The following is a 15,240-nucleotide window of genomic DNA, read 5'->3' on the forward strand; positions in this document are numbered from 1 at the left end:
AAGTTGGAGCCGCGGGGCCAGGAAGGGGGCAGGTCGGCGCCGCGGGCCTGGCGGGGGCCCCACTGAGCCAGGGCCACCCCGGGGCGCCGTGCCGAGGTCCGCGCGGACTCGCGTTCCCCCACGTGGCCGGCCGCCCGGGGCCCCACGTGGAAGGGGCGGAGGAGGAAGGAGGGTGGAGGGAGGGCCAGATTCGCAGCCGCTGCAGCTGGACCCCCAGCCCTGCCCGCGAGGCCCCAGCGCTTCGCTAGGGCCTCCCAGGCGGGGCCAGGCCGGGGAGTGCCCGCCGCGCCCGGCCCACTCGCCCGCCCGCCGCGCCTGTGTGCACTTTCGCGGAGCCACTAATCCCCCGAGAGAGGCGATTTGTAGTGAAGAGTATCTGTAGGGGGCGAGGCCGGCCCATGTGGGGTTGTGTCATTGGTTTGTAAAGAGAGACCCCGCCTTTGCCCAAAAAAAAAAAAAAAAAAAAAAAAAGGAGCGAGGAGTGAGCGAGCTGCGACCCTCACCTCGCCTCCCGCCTCGCTCCTGCGCAGCCGGCGGCCACCGGGAGACGCGGCCGCGCCGCTTCTTTCCCTTTCCTTTTCTCTCCGTTTTCCTCCTCCTTCCCCGGAGGAGAAAACAAATAAAGAAGAGCAAATAGCCGGGAGGCGCTCGGCTTCCAGGACGCTCCCTCCCCCGATCCAAGTTGGAATTAGCATCCTCTTGGGGGTGAGCGCGGCGCGGGGCGTGTGGGGGCCGGGTACCCCCAGCGCAGCCCCCTGCCTGCGGCCGGGCGCGGGGCCGGGACCAGGCTGGAGACGATCGGGAGCCGGGTGGGCGGAGGAAGGGGGTGGGGTGGGTGGGGAAGTAGGAAGAGGCTCGGCGGCAGGGGGAGGAGGAGGAAGGGAAGGGGAGGGGAGGGTGGGGAGCGGAGATAAGGGGAGGGGACGGGACGGGAGGGGAGAAGGGGAAGGGAGGGGAGGAGGGGAAGGGAGGGAGAGAGGGGAGGGAGGGCAGAGAGGGGAGAGAGGAGGGAGGGGAGGGAGGGAGAGGGGAGGGGTGAGGGGAGGGGAGGGAGGGGGAGAGGGGAGGGAGGGAGGGGAGAGGGGAGGGAGGGAGGGGAGAGGGGAGAAGGGAGGGAGGGTAGTGGTGAGGGGAGGGAGGGTAGTGGGGAGGGAGGGGGAGAGGGGAGGGAGGGGGAGGGGGAGAGGGGAGGGAGGGAGGGGAGAGGGGAGGGAGGGAGGGAGGGAGGGGAGAGGGAGGGGAGGGAGGGAGGGAGGGAGGGGAGGGGAGAGATTAAGTTTTTGTGTGTGTGTGTCCTTGTGTGCGTGTGTCATTTTAAGGTGGCCCGGGAGCGGCCCAGAAGAACTGGCAGCGGCCGGAGGAGCGAGGGACGGAGCCGGGAGCCATGCCGCGCTGAGGGGGGGCCGCACAGCCGCCGCCACCGCCGCCACCGCCGCCGGGTGGGGTGGGAGGGGCGGGAGCCGCCGCCGCTGCTGCCGCCGCCTCCCGGGTGGGCGCCCTTCGCCGTGGACGCCGGCGGCCCGGGACGAGGTAAGGGGGGCCCCGGGGGAGGGCTGGGACCGCCGCCGCCCCCGCCTCACCTGCGGCCGCGGGCCGGGGGCGCCGCGCCCGCGCCTCACTGCGCCACTGGGGGGGAGGAGGAGGAGGGCGAAGGACACCAAGCCGGCATCCGAGGACATCTTTGGTCTGCGTCCCCGGCCCGGTGTCCCCGCTCGGCGCTCGGGAGTGGGCGCCGGCCTGGGGTCCCTGCCTGCCGCCCCCCGCCGCCGATCGTGCCCGCTGGCCGCCGTTAGCGCCAGGATTTTTGTTGTTGTGATGAGAGTTGATGAATGCGAAGTAGGCGGTCACCTTCCTTCCCATCAGGACTGGCAAAAAAAAAAAAAAAAAAAAAAGAAACCCCGAGCACGGCGGCGTCCGGAGGGCAGCGGCGGCGGCGGCGTCTCGGCGACGGTTTCCTAGGCGCCCCCGGCTCCTGTTCCCGGAGGCCGGTGGGTGCGCGCGCGGGGGCCGCCCGCGACCCAGGCCGAGCGCGCGGCGTGCCGCGGGGACAATACGGCCGGATCCCCCGGAACCGGGAGTCCGAGCGCGCGGGGCCTTGCGCCTGCGGGGCGGGGGAGGGGAGCGGGGGGTCCGCTGGGAAACCGGGGCGCGCGCGGCTCCGGGTCCCCAGGGGAGCGGCCCCTGCTGGCAGGGGATCCCGCGCGGCGCCCCGGGAGCGCAAGTGAAAGACGGGAAAGGAGGCGAAGTGGAACCCTTTTGTTTTGCCGGCCCCGCATTGTTGGCTCCTCCGGGCAGCCGGGCCACATCTGCCGCCGCCGCCACCACTGCCGCGGCGGGCTCGGCCCGCCAAAGTCGCAGCGGGGCGGGGGCCTGGGGCGAGCCGGGCGGCGGGCGCGGGCGGGGGCCGAGCTGGCTGGGCATTTCCTCTGCCCGGCCGCGCTCCCGCCGGCACCACTTCCTCCTCACGCGCCGCCGCCGCCGCCGCCGCCGCGAACCCGGCCCGCCCGCCTCCCCCGCCCTGGCCGCACTTTTCGGGTGGGGCGAACCAAAAAGAAAAAGTTTCGCAGGAGGGTCTGGCGAGGGCGCGACCCGGGCGGCGGGGACTCGGCGCGGCGCAGAGGCAGCCGGGCGGCCGCGATCGCCTCTTCCTCCTTGTCCTCCGCGGCGCCGGACGGACCCGCGCGGCCGAGGGGAAGCGCCTTTCTTTCTCTACCTCGCGCTCTTCCCAACGACCCGGGGCAAGTTGGGCAGAGGCGCGCGGGCGCCAGGGCGCGCAGGGTCTTTCACCAGCTGGAGGTCCGCAGCGTGGCCGGTCGTCCGCAGCCCACGCAGCGCCCAGGTGCCGGGAGGCCGCGGGCCGGGGAGCTCTGCGCGGTCACCACTGGCCACGGCGAGACACACACGCGCACATACTCCCTTCGGTGGCTCGCTTTCCGCCGCCGCGGATGGTCACGGACACTGAGTCTGCGTGTGCGCGCGAGTGTGTGTGGTGCGCCCAGCCCTCAAATACTTTTTCCGGAGGCGGCCCAAGCGGCAGTTGGCTCCAAGGGCACCCGGGTTTAGTATTTTACAAGAGAAAGGAGGAATTTTTCGTAGAAATTCCCGCTTGGTCTGCGTCTTTGCGGTGGAGTCTGCTGGCAGTGGCCTGCGTCGTCATGCCGGGCTCACTTGCCCTATCCGGGGTAAACATATCTTTCTGGATTATTCCCCCTTTTTTCTTTTTTAAAGACTGGAGATCGGGTTAAGTTCTTAGAGAGTCAGACGTGAGTGGCTTGAAGGGTAGACAAGAGAATTCTATTCTATAAATATGCATTGGGAATTTAAAATGCTAAGTGCCTTATTTGCAATTCTGTTGGATATTGTAGAGACTGGTATATTTTTATCTGACATGGATAATTTGGAGGGGACGTTTATTTTGGTTAGTTTACTAAGTGATTCTGCCTCCCGACTTTGGCGAAATATATCAAACTCTGGTACTACTCTTTCAGAGAAGACACTCTTCTCTGCTAGCTAGGTGCTTGGGCTCAAAGGCAGTTTAAAATTTACCCCGTGTTCAGTACCTGAGACTGCTGTTCTGCCTCTGGGGTTCTCAAAGTAGAACTTTAGTTTTCATGTGCTTAGGAGAATTCCACTGTTTTGATTTTTTAAAATAAATTTTCTACATTTTGAAGTAATGGGGCTTTAAAGCATCTTGTTTTCATAATCATTTGATTTCAAAGCATACTTCTTAGAGCAATTATAAATCAATATTCAAAATGCTAATTAAAGACTTTCAGAGCAGCTTTAATATAATATTGAAACAGGATTTCTTTTCTCTTTTTTAAGTAAGAGGGACTGTATCTCAGAGTTGAAACACTAAATATCCTTTTGTCTAGCATCAGATCTCTGGGCTGCTCTGACACTCTCTGGTAAAAACCCCTAGTGCCCTTTCTACTGCCCCCCCCCCAAAGAAAAGTTAATGAGATGGTAGATTTCAAGCAAAAAAGCAGGCCCTCCTTCTTGCAAAATATGCTTCCAGTTGCCATTGAAGTTGGATGCTAGCTGTGAATGCACTTGCCTTTAATGAAACCAGTTTAATCGTTCACACTCGATCAAGTATAACAGGACCAAACAAAGGAAAGAAGCCAGCATATTTCTGTAGAGCATTGAGGGATTTAGTGTTAAGTGTTGATGTTGGGTCGCCCCCTCCCCCCACTCTGTCCCCTGTTCAAGGGAGTGAGGGTTGAAGGCAAAGGGAATTTATGACACTGATTGGTTTTCTGTGCCCGAGGAGTAGGGGACCCCAGTTTGTCCCTGTAGAAAGCAGTTATTAGAGGGAATTTACAAATCTTGGGTTTGGAGCTTGTTTTGGACCTGACATGGTGCCTTTTGGTTTAATTCTTTTTCCTGTTTGGGAAGATAAAGCGAAGGGGTATGTTTCCTCCCTCCTTCCTGACTGTACATTAATAAAGCTATAGGTGGAGGGTGCTCTGCGTAGCTCTGCAGATTGGAGCTCAGAGCCCTGTTATTTAGGATTTCACTTGGGATCTTTGAACATCCTGAACTGGGTGTTCTCCTGGGGGAGGGGCAGGGCAAATTGCCTTTTCTTAACTGTGATTTAAACAATAACAACAGCAGCAAAAAAATCTCTTTGTCCCTAAAATGTATTTCTTTGCCAGGCTCGAATTGCAGCTTACGCCTGGCAGTTAGTCATTGACTGGGTGAAGAAATATTTGCAAAGTGTGTCTCTTTAAAGTTAAAAAAGTAAAAAAGTTTGGCTACTTAAAAACAAACACTACTAGCATTGTAAAAATACACCAGTGACATACTTTGTGAGATATTTTGGCCTTTTAAGACTCAGGGCACACCTGTTCCTGTGGAGTCGAGTTTGCTTTCCCTGGCATTGTTAATCTGGTCGTGTACACAAGACGAAACAGGAAAACTTGCTATTCGTATAATTATTAACTAGCCATCAGTTACCCTTTCAGGGAATAATCAATAACTTTACTCTTGACTTGTAAAACTCCAGAAAGAAATCCTATTCATAAGCCCTGAAAGTGTTTTAATGAGAGACGAAGTGAAACAAACAGCCACAACAACAACAAACAAAGCTGCAAAATCAACCTGCAACTTTTTCAGTGTTCTGAGTAGCTAGCGACAAGGTAAATGAAGGATGAGTATGTAACATAGGTACCGAGCAAGCTAAATGAAGGATGAGTATGTAACATAGGTACCGAGCAAGCACATCGCTGGATTGGGAAAGGATATTATTGCTGGCAACTGTTAAAATGCCAAAGCAAAGAGAGTTCAGGATAACTCGCACCGTTTGAAATCCTTGAGACTCAAAACCAAAAGGGCGGCCCCGCTGAGGTCTAGCACCAGAACGCCATTTGCCAACAATTCTCTTCCATCATGAATCATTTTTGAAGGCAAAGTTATCCCCTTTGCACTTAACACTTTCCCTAAATGGAAAAAATTTAAAGAGTTTACAGCAATAGCAGAATGGCCACCCCAGTTGTCATTTTTTACCACTGTCATTTTAATATAGAAGGGCTGTCATCATAACATATGTGAGTACAAGCCTGGGTCCCTCTGTTACTAATCTTTCTATCAGTGAAAAGCAGCAGCCCAAGTGTCTCATGTCCCTGATACAGGCCACAAATATATATTCATATAGTATGTGATTGGGAAAGGAAATTTATCTTTTCAGCAGGGCACAGCTCCTGTAATATTTCCACCACCTGGCTGATAGTTCAATTACAGAGGGTGGAACACATTTCTGTAGTAATTTAAAAATGGGAGTGCAGTTTGCTTGACTCTTCAAATAGAAGTTCTTGTACTTAACACCATGTATTGAAATATCGGGGTGTCTTATTCCCCAAGAATGTTCCTGCATTTCACTACCTAAGGAATGCTTGTGTGGACTTCCACTACTGCAGACTTTTAGTAGGCACATGAAAATGCTGGAATGGATCTGCTCTCAGAGGCTATACTGCCTGGGCAGTATCAGTTTTCTCCCTTACAGCTGGTAAGCATGTCCTAATTTACACTCCTGCGGTTAAAGTTACAGCATCCTGGGAAAGAAGGAAAAATGCAAATCTTCCCCCCCAATCAATCTTTTGAAGTTAATTTTTATTCAAGTCTGTGTTTGATGGAATATGTATCAAAGACTTATGAAAGGGTATTTTTTTTCTTTTTTTTTTTTTAAACACACCTATCTCTGGGTTTGGAAAATTACATTTAATAATTGCTAAAAACTTCAGAACCATTTTTAAGGTGTTCAGTGTTTCTTTTGATCATGATTTAATGGATAGTATCCAAAAGCCGTCAGTGTGACTCTAATGATCTTCACAAATTAATGTTTGGGCTTCATCTGTCGCTTGCTTTTAGCCATCATCATTATTAGTATTTCAAGCCTAAATTATGGCTGCACTTGGACCTTCAGGACCGCACCAGTGAAAAGAAGGGCTTTGCACATTGTGCAAAAAAAAAAAAAAAAAATGGGATTCACAAATGAATACAGAATGTACAATAGGGAGCAAGCCAGGCCATTGTTTGTGTGGAATGTTGACTATGGGAGCCAAGGGGCAGTTTTGCCTTCATTCTTCTAACTGCTGGAGAACACAGAAACTTCAGGAGCTGCAGACAGGATGGGAACCAGAGTCACAATCATCCGTCTTTGCCTGGCATGGCAATTGGGGCCACCGGCCTGCTCCCTTTCCAGACTTTTTCTTAGAAGGTGGTCTTTTCTGGACTGCTGGGGAACTCTTTGTTCTTCTTCTTCTCAGTGATCTGCTTTTTGGCGGAAAGATTCTAAAAGCAGATAGTAGGGTTCTTCTAAGAACGTGTTAACGAAGCAGACTTTTCCCCGCCCCTGAAATGCAATTTTCAGAAATCACATTCAACACTTACCAGGAACTGAGGCATCTGAAGTCATAGGAAGCAGTTGTGTTTATTTTTATTATTCCCCTCACATTAAAGTAGTTTTTAGTCTGTGGTGTTAGGGAAAGTGCGGCTAAAATGAGTGTTGGATTTTTGTATTTTGTTGCACAGGTGCTGCCATTTCTGAAAACTCCTCTGTATTGCATCTTCCTCCTCCATTCACAAAGCTTCCTGCTTCCACAGGGGAGCTGAGGTTCCAAAGTGGAGCCAAAACTCTATTGCTAAAGTGCCAGGCGCTCGTGTTGAACTTTCTTTTTTGCCTCTCCAGGAAGTGGGATCAGTGTAGCCCTGGCCCATTGTTGGGGGCTGATGCCCCTTCTGCCTGGAACTTTGGGGGCCAGTTGATGTTTCCATCTGTATCTAGCCTAGTTCCTCCTTGAGCGAATGTTTTAGAAATGATCTGCTTTAACTGTTTCTGTAACGAAATTTAACAGATGGTTGCCTAGGAGTGGCTTAATATTCACAAAAATTGTGATAAAATGGTTGGGTTCTTTCTTATTCCTGGAGCAAATGATGCTTTTGCTTTTATGGAGAATTGTGACTTCTATCCTGGGTAATAACAGAGCCTGCATTCTCCCCAAGGTCGGATGGTGTTTAGGGGATGTTAATCCCGAATAGCTGTTGTTTCCTGAACTTGGTGGGCAGCCTCACCTTTGGCTGGTGTTCACTGAGAGTCCAGAAATGTCCCGGGGTAGGGGGGAAGGCAGTGCTTTTCAACAAAACGGTGTGGTTCTTAAAATTCATCCCGCTTGTGAGATAAAAACACAAAGAAAACCTTCCTTTACATTGTTGATTTTCTCCCGCTCAAAAGTGCTCAGAAACCTGCTTTTTGCATTAAAATAAATCTTTAATTATGACTTGAAAGACACTATTAACTGGCTTGAAGCTTGGTTGGAAGTAGTGGCGACGTTTCTGTGTCTCATCCCAGCCCAGGTTGTGGCAGGAACTTGGAAGGGCCTTTTTAAGGAATTCGTCACATGGATGATGTGTGGGTCTTTTTCTGCAGCGCTGGGGCTGGCCAAGGGGTTGTAAACTCACTGCTGCGCTCCAGCCATGCCTGAAATCTGGCTTCCAGCACAGGACAAACAAAAACTTCATTATGGAGTCATGGAATCCCAGGAAGTTTCTTTGGAAGGAACTGTAGACCGAGATCGTAGAGGTCAGCTCCTCTGGCCTGATGGGATTGTTCCCCCCGCCCCCGCCCCAGGTATATGGCAATTTAAAAAGCCTAAAGCCTAGCTGTTGAGGCTAGCAAAGAATCACTTGTTAGGTGAAAATGACCTGAATCCAACCTGGAAGTGATGGTATTGTAGCTGACCAGGTGTGTGTGTCTGTGTGGGGTTGGAGGAGCAGCAGGTGAAGTCCCTTTGCTGTAGCGGGTGGAGGCCAGGAGACGGTTTGTGCACCCTTCCTGCTGAATGAACTCTGGCTGGGACTTTATTCTTTTGCTGATGGATGTCTTTAGTGGGGTGGGTCTAGAAGTGCAAATAAAGTTTCTGCTTGATCAGGCCCAGGTGGGTCTGGGGAATGGGTAGGGGTCATGCCTGCACATCCTTTTGGATGGTGGGGAGCCCATAGGGTGTTGCAGCTTCCGGGCCTGCCCACCTGGACTGCAGCCGCAGCGAGCCGGGAGGGCTCTCAGGGGCTCTGAAAACCCTGTCCAAGAATGGTTGCGGGGACTGGAGTGGAGCAGCCTTGCCCGGTCACGTGGGCTTGCTTTGCTGGGAGGGACAGGGTGCTGGTGACACCACGGAGGCCTTGCTGTTGGAGCTGCCAGGCCAGATGGGCTGCCTGGGCTCCTAGCACTGGCTGAGTTTGACTGACCACTGGGCCCGGGGTGGTAGGGCAGAGCTTTCCGAACAGCAGAGACCCGATGGTGGCCCACACGTGGGGGCACCTGCCTGCTGAGCTGAGGGGTGGGAATGCTGCGTTTTCTTCCCAGGGGTTGTGACAAATATTTTAAGTTTCTTTCCGGCTCTTCTTCAGACGTTCAACTGTGGACTGCATTGCTGGCTGATTCCTCCAGCTGCCACTGCAGGCCTGGATGGAGCAGGAGGTCCAGTGTGGCTGCCACGGTTTCTACCCATATTCCTTAGTATCTCAGGAGGACACAGAGATGTACCTGAATCTTTTTTCTCAGTGCTTTCTGCTTATGGGCTAAAAGTCGCTCCAGGAGGGCAATCAATAAAGAGTATATTTTGCTGTACAGTTATCAGTATGCACATGTAAGTGCCTATAAGTAAAGTCTCAATGTTTTTGATCTTAAAAACATTTCACAGTCGTTAATCTTCACGATGCTCCTGCTGGCTAGGTAAATAGAGCAATTCCTATTTTATGCGAGGATGAAATACTGAATTGCCTCCCCCGAGTCATAAAGAGGCTGGTCTCCGCCTCCTGTTTCTGTAGCTCGAGTTTGGGGGCCTCGGGCGCCGGGAACCCCAACGTTCCGCCCAGACTGACCGCAGGGCGACTTCCGGGCTCCTGCACGACCTTCTGCTGCGGGGAGGGCAAAGTTGGGCCTGGGTGAAGGCCAACCGCCCTACCTGGCTGCCCTCTACCTGAGGGGGCGTGGTCTGTGGCGGCACTACCCCGAACGCGCCCCGTCAGCCGGAGTGCTGGGCCTTGCTATAAGGACGGGTCTCCTGGCGTCTGGGGTTCCGGATTCTAGGACCCCAGGCCCGAAGGTGAGGTCCCCCTGACCCCTGGGCCCCGCGAACCTGGCGGCTCCGCTCCTCCCCTCCAGGCTGGCTCACCTGGAGGCTCCGCCCCCGAAGGCCGCCTACCTGGCGGCCCCGCCCGCCTTTTCCTTCCCCTGCCCCCCGGCTGGACCCCGCAGGCTCGCGTACTTATCCCCCCCACCCCATCCCCCGCGCTGTACCGGACTCCGCCGGAAGCGCCCCTCCCCTCGCGCTTTGCCCTTTCACTTGTAAATAGGGAGCTGCTTCCCGCCGCTGGGAATTTGTCGAGAGGTGATAGAAATGGCCTTTACCTCCACCAGTGCCCACTTCCTCCTTCCTCCCGCAGCCCATTGTGCGGGGTCCCGCCCCTCGCCGCCGCCCACCCGCGGGCTCGCCCGCGCCACTCCCAGTCCCCCCGGCCGGGACGTGGAAGGAGCCCCGAGAGGACGCAGGACACCGAGGTGGGTCCCGAACCCGCGGCGAGGCTCGGAGCAGAACCAGGTACCTGACTGGACCGTGCCCGAGCCACCCCAGCGATTGCGGGCTCCGGGGATCTTAAACCTGAGTCGTGTTGTCCCTGTCTCTACAACCCACTCCCCAGTGGACAGGGAGGTTCGATGGTGGCAGAGGTGCGACAAGCGGTAAACGGCCCCATCGCTGTGACTTGGTCGGCTTGGCATCCCGTCGCAGGGGCGGCGTTGAGGCCGCGGTTTCTGCCGCAGCCTTCCAATCTGGCTCTGCTACTCGTAGTACCGATAGCGCGGTGGTGGTTCCGAGGGCTACCCCGTCCTCCCTCAGAACCTGCGTCCTTCTCACATTGCAGCGCTTCTCCGGGCGTGGGGCCTGATGAGCCATGTGACTAGAGGTTGCAGGGGCGGTAAGTGCAGAGCCAGGATGAAACGGGGCTTTTCCACCCTGCACCCCTCTTATCCTCGGTGGAGGAATTTCTGTGTGTTGCGCTCTTTGTATCCTTGCAAACTTAAATTTGATTCTCAAGAAGTCCACGCAGACCACTTAAGTAGTTCTTTTATTTTTGTGAAAGTAACACTGTAACTGCCCTTGACTGATCCTTTACTTAGAGTCGTTGTCACTCTCACTGGACGCTTGGCCTGTGTTGCATTTGACCTTTACAACAAGGTGGGTGGGGTGTCAGGCACAGGGGACACTTGGGTGACTTGTCCATCGCCCTCCCTGCCCTCCAAGTGGTAGAGCTGGGATTCGAACAGGCTCTTGGAAGTGAGGACCGGGCAGGATTCCCTGGTGAAGGAGCCGCTCTCCCCGCTGCCCTGAGAGCAGAGGGGAGGTGAGGGTTCAGGCTTGCCCTGAATCTGGCATGTTCTCCCCAGGATTCAGATGGCTTCTCAGAAACAAGTATCTTTCTCAGGCCCAGAGTTGCTTCTGGATCACATGGGACTGTGAGAAGTCTGGCTTGTTTTAATTTCCTTCTTTGATTAGTGGTCTTTTGTTGGGATCTCACAATCTAATGCTAAGGAAGGATTTCTAGATAGTTTCCTGGACCGGGCCTGTTTTAAATTCACTACACTTTCTGAGTTAATGAACAGCATGGCTCCTGATCTGAAGCCTGAGGCAGGCTCAGGAGATGGGGGGCCCCATTGGGTGCACAGGGAGAATTCTGTCTCTGGACCACAGACTCGCTGTCCCGGCAAAGACCAGACCCCGGAAGGACCTCAAGGGCTAGGCACAGTGCTATTGATCGGGCTCTTTGAGGTAGAAGTGATAGTCACTGTTTCACCAATCAAGAAACAGCGTCGGGGGAGGGGGGAGGCAGGGGGGAGGGGGGAGGCAGGGGGAGGGGGGTGGAGTTCAGCGACTAAGGGAGCCAGCAGTCAATTCCACCTGGCTCTAGTTTCTCTGTAATTGATTGAGGCTTTTGGCTTTTGATTGGGACTTGAGTACATTTGGGGATGGCTTTGCTATGCTCGCCAAATGAGACCCCTCTGTCCTCCTGATCTCATTTCCTCCCTTGCCTCTATCTGGGTGTCTCTGATGTGCACCTCCCCCCCCCGCCCCACCCAGCAAACACACATGTGTGGGAATGAGCACACACATACACACACATGCCCTGAGATCGTGTGGCTAGCTTTCACAGTGTTCAGGTTTTTTGTTTTGTTTTTGTTTTTTTTCTGGTAAAATTGGGTTTAGTAGCCAGGTGCTCCACACGTCTGTGGTCTGGATGAGTGATCTCAGTGGGAGTCTTCTCAAGTGAGCCCCCTCTGTCCTAGCATGTGCCCCTCACTGGGGGGAAGGGCTGGAGGTGGGTGGGGCGTTCCCCTCCCTCACTCTGGCTGCTTCTCACTTTCCAGCTGGATTCATTATGCACATCTTACAGTGGGAGTTGGTTCCTGTGTTCAACATGGGGGAATTTGGGAAAAGAGACAGGGAAGATGGTGAGGATTTCACCTAATTGGAATAGTCTGTTTGCACCACTCCTGTAAAAACTAGCGAGAAACTTGATTCTGCTGGGTAAACCTCCTTTGGGCTGCGGCCCTGCATTTGTGCTGGCCTTGGAGAGGAATTTGAATTAATACTCCCTGACAAAAGGAACAGCTTTCTTTTCAAAGAGGCTATCAGAGAATTGAAAGGGAATGGCACAAAGTTGGGTGTGTCCTGAAATCTGGAGACCGGCCCTGCCTGGGTGATTAACTCACCTGAAAGGCACCCGGAGCAGGTGATGTGGGAGCTCTCCGACTGACCTTGGCTTCCTTTAGGGTAAGGTCCCCGCGAGGTGGAGATTTTCCTGAAAAACAGGCTTTCCTTTAATTACAAGATTATCCTCCTGCCTTACCATGCTTCTCTTCCTTTCGTGAACACGTGTGTGCTTGCAGACACGTGTGTGCTTGGGAAATAAATCCCTGAAGTTCTTGCTGGTGCTCCAAGGCTCCAGTGGGCCTGGGTGGTGGTGGGGACACTGCAGACTCCCTGTCTCAGGCTTTGGGTTCTGCCCTGTTTCCTGGAGGTTGAGGGCAGCGCGGGGTGCGGGGTGCGGGGTCGGGAGCTTTTGACCAATTAGTCCGGTCCAGCTTGGGTCATGATTATCTTCTGCCTATTTTAAGTCCCCCCTGCAGTTTTCAAACAGGGTCTCCATTCTGCTTCACTTCCCATGGGAAAGGGTGGTGCATGGTAGGTGAAGGCACGCCAGGATTAGCCAGCTCGTGCCTCTCAGGCCTCAGCGGTGCTCGGTGGGACCCGAGAAGGAGAAGCAGCTGCTTCCATGGGGGCCCTTCTGCCTGGAGGGTGGATGTGGCCGGGTCTGAAGGCATTTAAGCACAGGAATGTTCTCATGGCCCTTACAGTTTTGTTAGCCTTGGCCAGCCGAGAGCCAGGATTTGTGGGTGGTCCCAGAACCTTTTTTGGGTCTGCAGGTGTGTATCTCTGGCCTCTTCCGGGTTTAGGGATTCCCTGGCTCTGCAGAAATGCCCCTGGGCTTGGCATCCCGAGTTCCTCCGGAAGGACACGAGGGAAATCTGATAGGTTTCCCCCACATGCCCTGTTGGTGCCACGGTGAGTACACCAGGTTTCCTGAGACCCTAGTTTTCTCGGCCTTGGCCTTGTGCAGAGTTCTGTGTATTCTCCCTGTTCCTCCAAGGTGTTTGCTGCTTTTCGCTCAGGGCTGAGGATTTTTTTTTTTTTCCCCACATGCAAACATCCTTTCTTCTCATTTCTCAACTAAGCCTGGGATTAAGAATGTGGCTTCATCTGACAAAAGCCAGGAGATTTCAGAATTAACGTTGGAATTCTATCTGTAGTGATGTCTTCCTGAGTATTTAAGGAGGACTTTGAACAGCGCGTAATTTTCTCCTTCCCTAAACTGGCCAGATGTGCTCCAAGTAGTGGGCAGAGAAAGCAGCTCAGAGTGGTTTGAGTTTTCTTTGCGGTAACTGTGAGCTTGCCTTACTCGAGTCTCCTGTGTCCCAGGGGCAGGAAGGGCGAGGGGCTGTGACTAACAGTTGTTTGGGTTGTGCTCTTGATGTGTGTCTCAGACGACGCAAGAGCTTAGACGCCCCTCAGAGCTCAGCAGAACCGCTAGAAATGCACATTGCAAGTGTAACTCTGGTTCTTAAAAAGGTTTCTCTGCAAGGGAGAGTAACAGGTTTTTTCCTAATTTATTTCATCTTCTGTAGCTGCCGTGGGCAAGCGGGGGTCTTGGAGGGAGAGCGGCTGGTGGGAGCTGGGTCTGGGTGCCTTGTTGTTAGCGGGGAGGAGGGCAGGGTCAGCGCAGGGACCAATTTTTGGCCGTGCTTGTATCTGGGAGTTTTGCAACCTGGTGATTACTTGGCATGTCAGGCTCCTGCTTAGATCCAAAAGCTTTTCTCTGGGCCACCCTGGAGCACTGGGCTGACCTCAGTGTTACCTGGGGACTCACTCTGACGGTGAGGGAGAGGTCCCACCAAGGCAGTGAATGTCTGCCTCCTTTGCCAGGGCTGAGGCTGGGCCCGAGGAGGGACGGCCCTGCCCCCAAGATAACACACGTCCCCACCAGCAGAGGAAGAGGCATCAGATGGGACAGACTGTTCTAGAAAGTGTGGGAAAAAGGAGGGATGGAACGAGACACATGATTGCATTTGGGATTTCACGAGCCCTCGCAAAGGGCTTCCGTTTCTGAACCGGAAGCAAGGGTAAGTATAGGGGTGGGCTACAAGGATTTGACGACGTAATTTTTATATAAAGTTTAGAACAGGCCTGACACATTGTACGTGTTTGTTAACTTTATAAAAATACAAAATAAATAAACAAGCAAATCAGTTGCCCCCGCCGGGAGGTGCCGTGTGCCAGCTGGGGCAGGTTTCCTTGTGCTCCCTGGGCCTTGACTGCCTTGGTTGTGCAGGCTGGGAAATGGGACTTGCTGGTCACAGAGATGGTGAGTGGGCCCTGTCCTAGGCGAATGCGTCCACCAGGGAAGGGGGGTTTTATCCTTTGCACTTAAACGATGGATGGGTCTTACGGAGTCGGGGCAAGTGCCAGGTGAAGAGGGCGGGGCCCAGGGAGAAGTGTTTGTGGTGGGAGATCCAGATCCTGGTGCTCTTAAACACGACCTGAGTCTGCCTCACACAGGACCGGGAAGGCACCGGGAAGGGACTGGGAAGGGCGGGTGGAGGCTGGCTCCGTTAGGGAGCATCCCGTCTTCTCCTCCGTTCCTGGGGCCAAAGTGATGAACTGAAAACCGTTCAGGAGGTTGTTTTTAGACTGTGGAATGTGACTCGGTATTAGGTCACTCTGAGAAATGCCCAGTAAAATATTTACTTTCTATTTAAGACCTACTTTCCCTTCCCAGAGAAGGAAGAAAAAGCGAGGGGTTGGGTGCCGCCCTCCTTTGCCTGAGGACAGCCAGCACCCTTAACCCGTGGGGGCCTCTGTGGCAGTGAGCTTGCTTCCCAGAGAACGGTGTGTTGGGTTTGTCCTCCTGGCACATGGTGGGCCCTTAGCAGCAGCTTTGGTGACTGGCCCGGGTCCAGCTGGGTGGCCGATGTGCTATGGGTGTTTGTATGTCCCGATCTGGGCCTGGGAAATCTTCCCCTCCCGGGGCATTCACTCACTTCCAGGGACGGCCTGGGCAACCACATAAGTGTGGACGTGACACCCCACCCCACCCCCACCCCTGCCCCCCCGGCAATGTCACGGC

At 54.3% G+C, this 15,240-nt stretch overlaps 1 protein-coding gene across 4 annotated transcripts in view; it reads left to right on the forward strand.

Moving 5' to 3' along the window:
- The first annotated feature begins 484 nt into the window (after positions 1 to 484).
- The window catches only part of CTBP2 (C-terminal binding protein 2), a 162,861-nt gene continuing 148,105 nt past the window's right edge, over positions 485 to 15,240 (forward strand). For 2 of the 4 annotated variants that reach the window (XM_030832023.2, XM_060286817.1), the window contains exon 1: positions 1,267 to 1,530. The gene's annotated coding sequence lies outside the window, so the exon portion shown is untranslated. Of the gene's footprint in view, positions 706 to 1,266; positions 1,531 to 1,969; positions 1,989 to 15,240 lie in introns of those variants that run through there. The other 2 variants (XM_060286816.2, XM_030832025.3) reach the window with 2 other exon arrangements.

The sequence above is a fragment of the Globicephala melas genome, chromosome 16, assembly GCF_963455315.2.
Source record: "Globicephala melas chromosome 16, mGloMel1.2, whole genome shotgun sequence".
NCBI classification, from domain to species: domain Eukaryota; kingdom Metazoa; phylum Chordata; class Mammalia; order Artiodactyla; family Delphinidae; genus Globicephala; species Globicephala melas.